The sequence below is a fragment of the Anastrepha ludens genome, chromosome 5, assembly GCF_028408465.1.
Source record: "Anastrepha ludens isolate Willacy chromosome 5, idAnaLude1.1, whole genome shotgun sequence".
Taxonomy (NCBI): Eukaryota; Metazoa; Arthropoda; class Insecta; order Diptera; family Tephritidae; genus Anastrepha; species Anastrepha ludens.
Window position 1 is genome coordinate 123990960 of NC_071501.1, and position 15694 is coordinate 124006653.

The 15694-nt window shown below is 35.3% G+C and overlaps 1 protein-coding gene across 4 annotated transcripts in view; it reads left to right on the top strand.

Annotated features, from left to right (window-relative positions):
• The window catches only part of LOC128863573 (calmodulin-lysine N-methyltransferase), a 123044-nt gene that overhangs the window by 4068 nt on the left and 103282 nt on the right, over positions 1 to 15694 (top strand). The gene's annotated exons all lie outside the window — the stretch shown is intronic.

Here is a 15694-nt window from a genome sequence, read left to right on the forward strand (position 1 = left end):
TAACAGACATATTAAAATCGATTTCACTCATCATTCTGAGCAATTTGGTGCATTCAAGGTGACGCAAATTTTTTTTTTTTTTTTTTTTTATTATTCCTACATTAATCATACATCTGTCATACTGACATCTAGTACATTTTTTGACAATTAATAGGACTATGAATAAGTTCGTGCGGTTTTACAACAGATGGCGTAACTTGATTATTATTCCATCGATCCACATTTCCAAACATTCATTGGAGAGCTACTGTCGTAAGGCACAAACGTCAGTATAAGTTTTTTATTTGAAGCGTAAACAACAATATTTTTACCACACTTGAAAATGTCGAATTTCGTGCCAAATAATGTGTTTTTGCGGGGAATTCTTCTTCATTATTTTAATATGAAGAAAAAAGCAGCCGAAAGTCATCGTATCTTGGTGGAAGTTTATGGTGAGCATGCTCTATCTGAGCGAACGTGCCAGAAGTGGTTTGCACGCTTTAAAAGTGGTGATTTTGGCTTGGAAGACGAAGAACGCGAGGGTGCGCCGCCAAAGTTCATGGATACCGAATTGGAGGAATTGCTCGATCAAGATCCGGCTCAAACGCAAGAAGAGGTTGCAAAAACTTTGGGAGTTGATCAATCAACCATTTCCAAACGTTTAAAAGCCATGGGAATGATCCGAAAGGTAGGCCATTGGGTGCCGTATGAATTGAAGCCAAAAGACGTTGAACGCCGTTTTATGGCATGCGAACAACTGCTTCAACGGCACAAAAGAAAGGGTTTTTTGCATCGAATTGTGACTGGCGATGAAAAGTGGGTCCATTACGACAATCCAAAACGTCGGGCAACGTATGGATACCCTGGCCATGCTTCAACATCGACGTCGGCGCAGAATATTCATGGCCTGAAGGTTATGCTGTGTATCTGGTGGGACCAGCTGGGTGTTGTGTATTATGAGCTACTGAAACCGAATGAAACGATTACGGGGGATGTCTACCGACGACAATTGATGCGTTTGAGCCGAGCACTGCGAGAAAAACGGCCGCAATACGCCGATAGACACGACAAAGTTATTTTGCAACATGACAATGCTCGGCCACATGTTGCACAAGTGGTCAAAACATACTTAAAAACGCTCAAATGGGATGTCCTACCCCACCCCACCCGCCGTATAGTCCAGACCTTGCGCCATCCGATTACTATCTCTTCCGATCGATGCAACATGGCCTGGCTGACCAGCACTTCCGTAATTACGATGAAGTCAAAAAATGGATCGATTCGTGGATTGCGGCAAAACCGACCGAATTTTTCACAAAGGGAATCCGTGAATTGCCAGAAAGATGGGAAAAAGTAGTAGTAAGCGATGGACAATATTTTGAATATTAAATTTGTAACCATTTTACGTCAATAAAGTTTCAAATTTCGAAAAAAAACCGAACTTATTCATAGTCCTATTAGTTAGGAAAATTATTAAATATATTTCATCATGGCCAGTGCCAAGACGAATACAGCTATTACTTTTTAGGAAAAGAATTACATTTTATATATACAGTTATTTTAGTATACGAGAATTAATATTTAAATTAATAGGTCAATTGGTCGGTTTCTCTTCAGACGTCGTAAAGTTCTTCTTTCAAGTTGTGAGAGTGTATTGACTTCTCTATTTTTGTGCTGGTTTATTTCGTTAAAATACCTTGTTGATATCGCTTTTATTTCTTCGTCGATTAATGGTATATTGAACGTAGTATGGATGTCATTATTTTTTGTGTACCTGTCGGACATAGTTATTATACGTAAGATTTTTGATTGTTGTCGCTGTACTTTGTTTATGTGAGTTCTTTTTGCAGTTCCCCACACTTGAAGTCCGTAGGTCCAGATTGGTTTAATGACCGCCTTGTATACTAAAAGTTTGTTGGAAATATTGAGCTTAGAATTTCTGCCTATTAGCCAATGCAATTGGCGAAATTTTTCCTTTATTTGTTTTATTTTCTTTTTGATATGATCTTTCCAATTTAGTTTTGAGTCCAGATGGATTCCAAGATATTTTGCAGATATTTCAATTTGTATATTTTTATTGTTGAGCTTAATCGGCATAGCAGCAATCTCTGTTCTTGTCGTAAATATTACTTGTACAGATTTGTCCTCGTTTACTTTTAAACTCCATTTGTCAAACCACTTCTTTACATTGTTGGTGTACATCTGTAATTTTGTTGTTGCGGTTGAGAGGTTTTTGTCAGGTGACAATAAAATTGTGTCGTCTGCGAATGTTGCTATAGTAGAATTAGTTTCGTCTGGTAGTGGTATGTCAGAGGTGAATAAGACATATAACAGTGGTCCTAGAACGCTGCCTTGAGGAACTCCTGCTGTTATTGGATGTATATGTGAGTATTTGTCATTGTATTTAATGTAGAAGCATCGGTCAGTAAGGTAGCTCTTGATAATTAAATAATAGTTGAGTGGTAATATTGTCCTAATTTTATGCAAGAGGCCTTTGTGCCAAACTTTGTCAAAAGCTTTTGCGACGTCCAAAAATACAGCAACGCAGTATCGTTTATTTTCCATGTCTGAAATTATTTTTTGTGTAACTCGATGTATTTGTTGGATAGTTGAGTGTTTTTTTCGAAAACCGAATTGATGATTTGAAATGATGTTTTTCGTGTCAAGTATTGGGGTAATTCTGTCATGTAAAATTTTTTCTGCAATTTTAGATATATCCGGAAGTAGGCTTATAGGTCGATATGAAGTTAAAGCTGTTGGGTTTTTACCCGGCTTTGGTAGCGCAATAATTTCTGCGACTTTCCATACTTTTGGGAAGTATTGTAAGCGAAACATTGCATTAAATACGTTTCTAAGAAATAGGTAAGCCTCAATTAGTAGTTCCGTAAGTGCATTGCCTGTCAGCATATCATATCCGGGTGCTTTTTTATGTTTAATTCGAGTTTTGATGCATACTATCACTTCTTGTGTGCTTGTTTTTCTTATTTTTGTGATGGTATCAGTATTAACATTACTAATCGTGTCAATTTGTTTATGTTCATCGTTCGATAGGACATTTTCAAAACAATTTCCCAATGTCGCTGCTTTTTCATCATTTGTAAAAGCCCATGTGTTGTCATCTTTTCTTAGTGGGGGTTGATGCTTTATCTGGTTTTTGAGTTTTTTTGTAGATTTCCACAAGGAATAATTTGTGTCAGGTGTAGGAGTTAAATTTTTTAGATATTTTTCAATTTCCTTATTTTTTATGTCACATAAACAAGCCTTCAAATTTTTTGTAGCTAAGTTTAACCTCTGTTTGTCTGCAAGAGATCTGGTTGTTTGCCATCTTTTTCTCAATTTTCTTTTTTCCTTGATTTGCTTCTTAATATAAATGTCATTTGAAGACGCAAATTGAATTTTGTTTTTGAATACATTTGTTAGTAAATAAAAAAAAAATGATTTTGCGTGACAGAAACTTTTATTTCGCGCTTATTGCATTGCTTATATGTTTGTATACTGCAGCTGTCTAGTTCACATTTGCAAAAATCATAAGTCTTCTGATAGGGGGATTAATTTTGCGCCATTTCTGTCAGCGAAATAAGGGACATAGGAGTCATGTTTGACGCAAAATCCACTTTCTCTTTCACTCTTAAATTGATACACACATAACTTTTTCGTTTTAAAGTGGAATATGCATACTTCATCACAATTGTCACATAACTTGAATTGAACGTATCCAAAAAGTGCTATTAGCTTTGCTCTACGTTTCCTTCCTTTTCTTGATCTATGGGCCCCCTTATACTATTCTAGATGCCAGCTTGTAAATTTGAGACCTCTGCAGTCTCGACGATTTATTTTGTTTTTACCTTTCGTGTATGATATTACACTGTGCGACAGTGATATTATACTTTTATGGAGACCTAGTACAATTTGTAGGTATAGTAAAACTAAGAAACATGGTATAGGGGAAATTTCCAATACACCCCCAAAATCTCATTTTATGGCCATAAAACCGTTTTTCAGTAGGTTGATGTGAGCAATCATTCCTAACTTCGCCAATTTCCATCCGATTTCGAATTTGTTTGTTTAGTTCGAAAGAACAAAAACAAGCCTTTTGACAGTGTGTTGACAATTTTTCTGAAATGACAACTGACGAGACAGTAGACGGGAGTATTTGGAATCTTTTGTTTTCTCTATTTTTTCAACTTTGACATAATTTTTACGATATTATTCGATATTGAGGATTTTTTTTAGTACACCACTGTTATAGAAAATTTAATTTTGCGTCGAATGGGCTATATTTGACTGTAATTGAATTAAAATTAATAGAGTTGTGTGAGTTTTAAGATTTTTTTTGTTTTTACTAATTTGGTATGTAGTATCATAGTAAATGGGAATAAGGACGTGTTTTGATACGTCTATAATTATAGATACGTAATATTTATTGGAGTATATATGTATACATAAGAGTACACTGTACTGCATACAACAGAACTGGTTAGAACTTACGAAAATATCTGACATATTATCACACTTTTTTTTCAATAGAAATATGAAAAAGTTCTTTCGAACTGAAAAAACAAATTCGAAATCGGATGGAAATTGGCGAAGTTAGGGGTAATTGTTCACATCAACCTACTGAAAAACGGTTTTATGGCCATAAAATGAGATTTTGGGGGTGTATTGGAAATTTCTCCTATACCATTTTTTTAGTTTTTCTATACCCACAAGTTGTGCTAGGTCTCCATAAAAGTATATTTAATTTTTTTGTTTTGTCACACAGTGTTATTCAAGGAGCTGTGGATTGCCACTCCCTTCTGGAGCGAATCTGGATTTATATCCCATTTAGAGTGATTCGTAATTTAGATTTTTTTCATATTGGCTTTATAAGAACTCTGTATGCTACGAATGCAGCAGCAATGAGAGCTGTGATCAAATGCTATACTATTCCCAAATCTATTGAGATTGAATTTGTTTCTTCTAAACACTCTTTCATTCAACTTCTTAATTATGCTTATAAATAATTTGATTTACTATGTTTTTTTATAATTTTTTCTACTGTTATTATAATATTATTATTCTGTATTTATTATTCTTTTATTTCTTAAAGCATCTGCTTTAGTCGGTAAACCAATTTTCTTTTGTTGACTTAATTTTTGCTTAAAAACAAAAAACAAAAAATAAATAAATAAATAAAATATTTTAGGCCCCAGCATAGATCGTTAAAAATCAAATAAAACTTTCCTTAAATCCCTCTATTATTTGCCATGGGCACAGCAACATTTTACTTCTACTTCTGCAAGAGTCGTAAGCAATAACAATTAATTAGCGATATACCGACACATTAATTTTCGTTTTTATTGCGGCTAATTTGCAATAATGCCAATCAGTAGTCTCGCAACATATGTATGTACCTAATAAATAAAATAAATAAATAAAAAATATGTACATATATACGTAAGCATAATATGCAGTACAGATTACGTATACGCCCGGGAGTATTATGGACAGCAATTGAATTATTGAATTACCGCCGCTGCTGGGAGGGTTTTTACAAGACCACTATTCGATTGGACCAACCGATACATATTTTTTTGCGCTATAGAATATCGTTTTTATAAAGATTTTTTATCACAAATCAAAACAGTGGCGAACCACCACATATTAAATAAAAAATACTTACACTCGTATTCTATAAATTATAAAAAACTGTCATTACTTTGAAGGTCACACATTGCTATTTGATTGTTGATTGGTTAACTGCATTGCCAGTTTTGCGTGCTACTGCTAATAAAAATAAAACTATTGCACATATACATACATACTCACATCGTAGAAATTATTATTTACAAATCCAGTCGGGTGCAAATTCTACTGCAAACTTTTTCTTCCCCATTCGTACTTACTTCTGTTTTTCCTTTTTTATTTAACAATCTAATAACTTTGTGTTGAACCCACTTGATTTTTTATCACTACATAATCTTAAGTACTAATTTATATTTATTTATGTATTTATGTAAAAATTCTTATGCAAGCGAAATTTCCAATCACATCACGAAATTATTATAATATCCATTCAATTATACGACTATGTAGCGTTGATGCAAATACTTGTGTATGTTTGAATGCGCCTTCCATTCCGTTTGCGTGTCTATGCTTAGTTTCCAGGCCAAAGTAATCGATTTGCTGAAGAAAGCTGTCAGTCGACGTATCACCCGGGGCATATTAGTGGAAGCCAACATCCTCACCTTGTCGATTTACTATACTCAATCCTTTTCGCAAACATTGGACGTATGCGTATACCGTTACTAGGGTGCTGCTTAGCAGTGGTGGTGCGTTGTGTGGTGTCTGTGGTGTGGAAGGATCGAATGTTGATTACTTAAATAGCAAATGACGAAACTGTTTGGTGTTAAATCAATCAGTTCAAATCATTTTGATTTGCAAACATGAATAGAGAATTTGGTAGATGCTAAAATAGGAATGTGGTAGATGTGGAGAAGGTATGTGAAGAACAATATCACACATCTGCTTCGATTTGAGGCGAGAGTCTTGATTTGGGCTTTACTTCATTCATTCAAGTTCTCTCCAAAGGGTAAATCGGTTTTGTGCGAGTATCTTTTATGATAGAAATTCTCTCGTATGTATATCATTGAGCTCAGTTAGAAAATTTATCTATGATACTTATATAACTTATATAACTATATAAAGGCTCAACCGCATTCCGCTCCTATATAATGAAAACACCCGATTAGGAATTTATACCAATAACAGACTTTTACATTACAATTTTCTCCTAACAAATTTATTAGAATTAGATTCCTGGTGGTAGTATCTAAAAATAATCGATATAACTAGCAGAGCCGGCCAAAAAATATTCCTCGTATTAGTTAACTATCCGTTCGTCCTTCAATTTACTTGAATTTCACAATTTTGCAGAGTAGTAAAAACAGCGCGCGTTTGTAAAAAAAAGTTCAACTTTTCATTGTTTAATTTCATTCGGCCTTTAATTTGTAAATATTATTTTCAGTAAAATTAGCTCAATACCGATATTTCTATAAAATAGTCAATTTAGAGTATATTTTTTAATTATTCGACCGACTTAAGTCTGATGTCATCTTCAGGATATTAAAATCAAGTCGTGTCAAAATAATTTGTAAAAAGGAGAATAGAGAGAAAGAAGAGAAAATGTTTTCAGTGCTTCCATGCAGAATAAATTGTGACTATAGAGCTAAAATTTTAAGATGATCGGTCATTCGGCCATCGGTTTAAGTTATAAGTACTTCCTAGTTGCAGAAAGTAGTTTTCAGAAAAGCGTCTTTAAATTTTTTGGTGCGCTTGGGTCGGAATGAGAAAGGCTGAATAAAACTTCAAAATACAAATATTTATAAATTTTTCCCACTTTAATACTTTCAGTACGCCAATTTCAAGGCAATAAGGCACCTTTAAGCAAACAAAAACAGATATTTAGAAATCTTCACAGTGCAAAATCCCCATAATTTAATTAATTTTTATATTATAAATTTCAGTTTGCTTTATAAAGAAAAAAGAGGCAAACAAGGGAAACCACATTTATGCACATCGTACTTGCCGAAAGTACATACTTGATATATTATTTTACTACCATTATATTTAACAACGCAAAAGCTGATTGTGGTCATTATTTTTATATCTGAATCTCCTTTTGTGGCCGATAATAAACTAACTTTGTGGACATGCAGTGCTTTGTTAACAAAAGGATATTGTGGGCGGCAATCGCCTCAATTTGTTTACGCCACACAAAGAGCGAGCAAAGCAAGACATAGTCAAACAAAGGAGAAACTACCAAAGAAGGAAATCACATAAAAACCACAATAAAGTGTTGTAAATAGTACGCAAATAGGCAAACTATTAATGTGGCAAAACAAAAATGTACTCAACAACAATGTTGAACAATGGTATTGCACAGTAGCAAAAAGAAAATTTGTTCTGTTCTTTGAGCACAAACCATCAAAGAAAACCGCAAAAACCAGTAGTAAAAACTAAACCTAAATTTCTGCTAAGAAGCTGGTGATTATGCGCCACCTTTCATTAAATCATCTATACATTTACTTTAATTTGCATTTATATTCGGATACAAAAAGACGTGAATATCTGGAAGTAGATACTATAATGCCCCAGCGCCAAGCGTCCAACACAATCCAGGCTACTGAATCTTTCACTGCAAGCTCTGAGTTCGTCATTAGCGTGGGGAAATTCCTTATCAGCAAATCTTCAATTTAGTACTCGAAAAAAGCTCCACTAACATTTGCGCTTTCTCATTTCATTAAAATTCTCTGATATAAACTATAAAATTTCTATTTTGTAATCAGGCTTTCTTGAAGTTTTAGTTATAATAATACACCGCGTGACATTTGTATCAGATAAGCCATGCGATTAGGATTTTCTAAGATAACTTTTTTCACAAATAGATCCTAAGACATTCAAATAATTTATGCGGTATTTGTTCTAATTACTCTTATCAGCTCTGTTGAGCTAATATCTCTGGTTACAAGCATTAACCGCATAGGTCGATGAACATATTGTATAAGTAGATAAAATAATACTAAACTTTAGGACGGTTCGGAAAAATATATATATTTTTTAATATTAAAAATTTAGTTGTCAACTTTTTTGGCCAAGAAAAAAATATCTTGTTAAGTATTTAAGGGGACAGATACCTGTAAACGGCCATATTTTCCCTGATTTTCATTAAAATTATTTAAAATGAAGAAGTCAATATATTTTTTTCAAAATTGGCACACAGTTTATTTATACATTAAAATAATATAAATTTTTTTTATTTTAATAATTTAAAATGGCGGTCGTACACTACATTCTTCCAGGAAGGTCGCAGCGGGGCTTCTCAATCGCGGGCATTGTAGCTCCGGCGTCAGTCAACTGAATACAAAAAACCAAAAATTTTTTGTGTATTAATGTCATAATTTCTAAATGAATTAAAAATAAATGGAAAAAAATTCGCGTAATAAAATGTTTAAAAAAGAAATAAATTTTGGGTCGAATTTTCCTACTATTTTTCTTTTACTATTTTCGAAAAATTTTCGAAAAATTCTAAATTCAAATAGAAAGTAATATCATAAAAAAGATGTATGGAAAATTTCAGGGAGATCGGTCAATAACTTTTCAAGTTACCGTGTACGCCAATTCGAAAAATATTTTTGAGAAAACCGCGTCTAAAGTTTGAATACATAACTACACCTTTCCCAGCGCTCGAACGCAAAGAATAAAGTCGTCACAGTTGACGATCTATTATATAAGAAATACTTAAATTTACGTTCTACAAATTTTTTGACCTATTCTTCAATGATTACATTAACATTTTATGAAAAAAGTTTTTTTTTCGAAATTTTACAGGTATCTGTCCCCTTAAGATAAAAATAGTAAGTACTAAAAATATATTAAAAATAAATTTTTTTTTCGGACCGCCCTTATGTTTAATATTATTTTTATCTAAAATATTTAAAAAAATATTTGTTTTTTCTTGGCCAAAAAATGTGATACCTAGCCTTTAATTGTTTTTATTTTATATTTATGCGTGCCACCAGCGCTTTGAAAATAGCCACTGAATTCTCATGAGGATAATACAGTTACCTATAAATGTGGTATAAAATCGTTACTTTATTTAAACGCTTCTTTTAATTTCTCTTCATCACTGTTCGATAAATAATACCTACTCTTGAATACTGTTGTAATTACGAAAAAAAAATAATTTAAACTATTTTCATAGAGACCCTAAGGTCTATATATAAGGGTATATTTATAAATTAAAAAGTATATTAGGTATTTTCAAAAATTTGTTGCTTTTTCTTTTATCCCTATAGGATCCATAAAAAATATAACTAGACTTTACTTTCCTTGGTTGAGAATACATTGCAAAGGGTCTTCCAAGAAATGCGTCCAGATTTTGTTTTAAAATATATACAAATTTAGATTCCATTAAGTTTCACTATTTTTGTTCGAAATACGGCTCTTAACAATTACTGAAAAATGGCATGATTTATATGTCTAGCATGACACCCTAGCACGTCTACAGGCAAAATCCACTAAACAGTCGATTCATGAATGCCTAATTATTTAGAGCGCCGGGATATCGATGTTGAAAATTGCCGCTCTATGGTGCAACCTCTTAAACTAAGTTTTAATAAATCCTTAGCCGAAGGAATATTTATTGATGATTGGGCGCTGACTTCAATCACTCCAACTTATCGATGTTGAAAATTGCCGCTCTATGGTGCAACCTCTTAAACTAAGTTTTAATAAATCCTTAGCTGAAGGAATATTTATTGATGATTGGGCGCTGACTTCAATCACTCCAACTTACAAAAGCGGCAATAAGAGAGATATTGTGAATTACAGACCAATTTCCAAATTATCTGCTGTATCTAAACTTTGTGAGTATGTTGTTAAAGACAAGTTATATTTTAGCGTAAAACGTATGATTAGTCCTAAACAACACGGTTTTGTAGTTGCAAGATCTACGTTATCTAACTTAACAGTTTTTTTTTGAAGATTGCCATGCAGGCTTCCAGAATGGATACCAAATTGACGCGATGTACTCGGATTTCTCTAAAGCCTTCGATAAAGTCTCTCATATCGTTTTTAGTAACTAAATTGGCATGTCTCGGTTCTCATTCGACTTTCTTTAATTGGACTCAATCCTATTTAATGAAGATGTGCAGTATTGCAATTATCGACGGGGTTTATTGTTACCTCTGGGTATTATTTTAGTACCTTTGTTATTTGTTTTGTTTATTAATGATATTCGTCCGTGTTTTCCTTTTGCTCATTTTCTTCTCTATGCTGATGATCTAAAAGTTGATGCTGCAATGCTGTCCTTCAGTCCGAGCAGAATAATTTATTTTTCTGGTGCTTTATGAATCGTTTGTTCGGCCCAAATTAGATTTGCTGCTTTTATTTGGAGACCTATCATGCAGTCCATATAAATAAAATGAAGAGGGTTCAAAAAATGTTTGTGTACTTTTCACTCAATTCATTCAATTCACTCAATTCACTCAGACCCGAAACCATTATTCGAATCTCGCTGTCGATTGATTAGTATTTTTCCACTACGTGACAGAGGAATTCTTTAGGTAGTATTATGTATCTTTGATCTTTGCTTACTTCCATCAAAAGAATGACGAATTTCGCGATGTGTTTTAAGAAAAATCGATCCCCCAATTTCATAATAAGTCTCAAAATTTTAAAGTTTTGTTTTGTTCCGAAAAATTGAGCTTCTGTCTACTTGAAAAACTTCAAAAAAGTCATAAAAAACCACCGTCTTGGAATTATTCACTACTAACATCTAGGCGTCACTTTTATTGGTTGTTTGGCCGTCATCCTATTTGTGGTGTGCGTCTTGATGATGTTGCACAAATGATGCAAGCCGACTCCGAACGCCAGACATTTGTTATGGGAAGCCTTATCATGGCTGAAATACTCCTCCGCTAGGAAGATGCTTGGAAGACTACTCATCAGAACGCTTGGCCTCGGGGCCATATATTCTAGGGTACACTCCTGGAGGTTTGCCATTGTCTGCCGAGGAGCGACTGCAATTACAAAAAATGTGTTCTATAATTAGGTGCTTCATATCAAGGGTTTCGAACCCGGGCACTTCCACGCATCAACCCATTTGACTACGGCGACTACTATACATTTTTGTTCTATATAATATAATTCTTTCCTAAATCGACTCAGGCTTTTATTGCTTGTAATAGATGGAATATTTGCTACTTTGCTACAAACCTCGGCTTTCTTCATAATTCAGAAAGTTGAAGTGCCTACTAGCAAATACGCTCGCAAAGCTGCCAACATCTCTTCCAATCGTAATGCATTTGTTTACCTTTTCTCCTTCCCACCGAAAGTTGGATATTTCTAGTGCGCACGTTTCCCATAATTTTTCACGAATTTCATATTCATCGGCAGTTATCTCAGTTGAGTGGCTGAAAATGTGCTGGAATTACTTTTCAACTATCGCAAAAAAAAATTACAAATACCACAGTGAGAGTTCGGTGGCATGAAAAGACCGTGCCGAAGGAGCAAGTGGCAGTGGAAGTGGTTCGAGTAAATATCTATGCTTATTGAAGAGTGCGTTGCCATTTTCCAGAAACCTTATCAATATGAATGATGACTGCTGGAAACGCTGGCAATTGTATGTTGGTGACACTCAGTTTTTTCATTCTTCCAGTAAACCAGATTCGCATTTGCATGCAATCGAGTGTATTCTGCTTTGATACTCAGCGCGCGTTGCAAGCCATCATCAGAGTGGCTGTCAGCTCAGCAGAAATATGTCATCAACATTTCAGTATTTCCCGTTCGCAGTTGTGTATGAAACATACGCGCACACACATACACACTCGATGGCTTGGCACACTTTCACGTTGCATGTCATTTGTCATACCCACTACTGCGTGCACAGATAAATAGTTATTCTTCGTTTAGTTACTATATTTATATGCATGTATGTGTACGTAGTAATAAAAGTAACGGATCACAAGAGGATGCAAAGACATTGCGAGACTTGCGTATGCTTTCAAAGAGAGAACTGAACGAAGATACTTGTGAATACGGCAGATTATTCCATTTTAAGCAAATAATTTTAGTTGTAGCTTTTGCTACTTAATTCTTTATTTAGAACAGTGCGGAAACTCACCCAAAAAGTAACCGCAAGCTTAGAGTCATACCAGATTTTTTATATGTAAATATACAAATTTATAATAAAATAGCTTGGGTTGGGTTGAACTGGTAGACTTCCGCATAGATCGGTTCGCTCCATAGCAATACCAGATAAAGTTCGTTAGTTTTGTGGTTTGAATAGTCCACCCGCCTGATGCCTGTGGTGCCCTCAGATATTTTAAGCGTGCTTTGAATAAAGAAGGGCATCCACAAATGAGATGCTCTACAGTTTCCCTTGACACATACTCCCTACATTTGCTGCATTCCTCGTTCTGCGAGGAATGTACGCATTGCTCTTGGAATGTACGCATCTTCATTAAAAAATCAATGAACTTTGTTACAGAAAACAAGTGGAGAGGCAGACAAAGCTGTGCTCATGGCCTTAGACGGCCTTCCAACCACTTCAAGGTCCTGTAAATCCAGGCTGAACTATGTCGGTAGACATAAGACCCTGATGCTAACATGTGTCCGGGACACGTGGGTATCGCGGGGTACGAGACCTTTGACTCTTTAGCTATAATGGCTAGCGTTCTGCCACTCCCTTTTACAGTAATCAAAGCCACGTTAAAGCTACTTTAACCCACAAGCGAGTTTGGCAGGATCAGCGAGGCAAAACTGATGCTACCTGTCATGTCCGACCGACTATCACAGATCCCCCTGTCATTATCCAGAAGGCAGTATAGGCAGCTGGTTGGACTGATAACTGACCAAACGGGCGAAGAGATAGGCATCTCAGTCAGTGCACTCTGCCCAGCATATGGAGCAGAGGATGAGACGGCGGACCACTTTCTGTGCGTTTGCCCGGCCTTCGCTCGAACCAGCCTTGAGGTCTTTGGTACTGACGTGATAAAAAGCGACCACCTTGGCTCCTTGGCACCACGGAATCTAATCAGATTTCTTCAGAGGTCAGGTAAGATTTAAAGCAAATTGGAAAGGGTATGTCCTCCGCATTTGACAATGTATGGCAATGTCACTCGCATATAATAAACGAAGTGGGTTGAAAATTAAGCGCTTATTTTTTTCTACACAAATATTGTACTTATTTAAGCATCAGTTTCGCTTCAAAATAAATGCCACCAACAGAGACTTCCTGTGGAATATTGCAGACAAACTCATACAGTTGTGTGCCCATAGTAGTGCTATGTTATGCAAGAAAAACGCTGATGCTAAAGCCGACATTTATTTGTTAGTTCCCGTGTGAGAATATTTGCAACCACAGATGCTTATAAAATACCTGCACATATTATGCATAACCTACATTATGGCGTGTAAGCAAAAAAAAAATAAAGGATCGAAAACTTGCAACTTATCAAATAACTATGATGATGACAGATCAGCGGATTATGAATAGTGGACTGATTTTCAGTCAAGCAGTCAGACGAACTGACAAACTGCCCACGTAAATATGCGACCATACCCATGAACTGGCAAATAAGCGTTGCACAAGTTGGCGTGCATGTGTTTGGTTTGGTCCGCATGTGCTGACAAGTTATGTACAAATGAATGAGCAACTGAATAAATGAATACCCAGCTTCCTTGGCTTCCGTGTTGTTTGTGCAATTTACAGTGTAATTTTGTTGGCATTGCAGGCAGGAGTGTAATTTCTCTTCCAGTCACTCATACATATCATTAAATCGAATACATTGGCAGAAGTAGACGACACATGAAAGAAACCGATGTATGTATGTGTAAAAGTGTGGGCAGATACACGCGTCTATATAAATATTTATACACTTAACTACAAGTAAGTCAATTGGAATACGCATAACCAGGCCAAACAACTTGGCTGTTACTCATGGGCCGCAAATGTTTTGAAATCCATGCAAATGCTAAAAAAGTGTGTAAAAGTATCTTCAAAAGTTCTGATAGTTGAGTTTTCATCGAAAAGGAGCGGGTGTATGTTTAACACTTCTGCATTGTACCCAATCTCATGACCGTGTTTGAACCTGTGCATTAGGGTGCACTTTCGGCACAAGAGAAAAACAAAACTGGTACTGTACCGTACCGAAATTATAAAATGTAATATATTATATTTTAAAACTTCCACCCAAGCATATGGAAAAATTATAAAATTTACGTGAGCTGGATCTTTTAGATTCTGCGGAAGATTTTTAATCTTTGCACGTTGGTGACGGCGAGCAGCGTAGGCGATGGACGGATGTGCTGTATGAGCTTTACGACGACATAGCGCAACGAATAAAGATCCAGCGGCTACCGTTGGCTGGGTCATGTTGTCCGAATGGATACAAACGCTCCGGCTCTGAAAGTATTCTATTCGGTACCAGCTGGTGGAAAGATCAGGTCTTCTGTGTTGGAAATATCAGGTGGAGAAGGACTTGCCTTCACTTGAGTTGTCCAACTGACGTTGGCCGGAGTTAACGACATGGCCTCACTTTCTTCTTTTCTAATCACTTCAGTCCATGGTCAATAGACATGCATTATCAAGTAAACAACATCAAGCCGATAGGACTTGTTTTCACATACATTATTAAGTAAACAACAATAGAAATTCGGTATCAGTAAAACAAACCATAACCATTAAAATATTATCTACAAGTAAAAGTAAACAATACACAATCATCAAAATCAGCAACGAATTATCCCAATGCGATAACAACCGCCGCATTCAAATAGTATAAATAGCAGTAAGATTTCTGTAACAAGTTAGTCTTAAGAATATCGAAAATAAACACGCACTTCGGCGTTAAATTATAAAAAAGATATTTCTTTTTTCTCATATCGTGAAAGCGATATTAACTGGGGGCTCGTCCGTTCTTTCTTGAACAAGCCATATCCTGCATTACAGGACAAAAGTAAAAAATTCCCCGTTCCTAAAGAAGGAAAAAATTGGATTCCTGAAAAATCAGAATAAGAGCAGGAATTAGAGCAACGTGATAAGCAATACGAACAGACATCACACTGGAATCGCGAAGAAAGCGACAAGCAATCTTCAATTTATCACGTTTATCGTTGGACATAGACTCCGAAATGACTGCACAGGGAATCGCTAACCTAAAGGCACAAATCG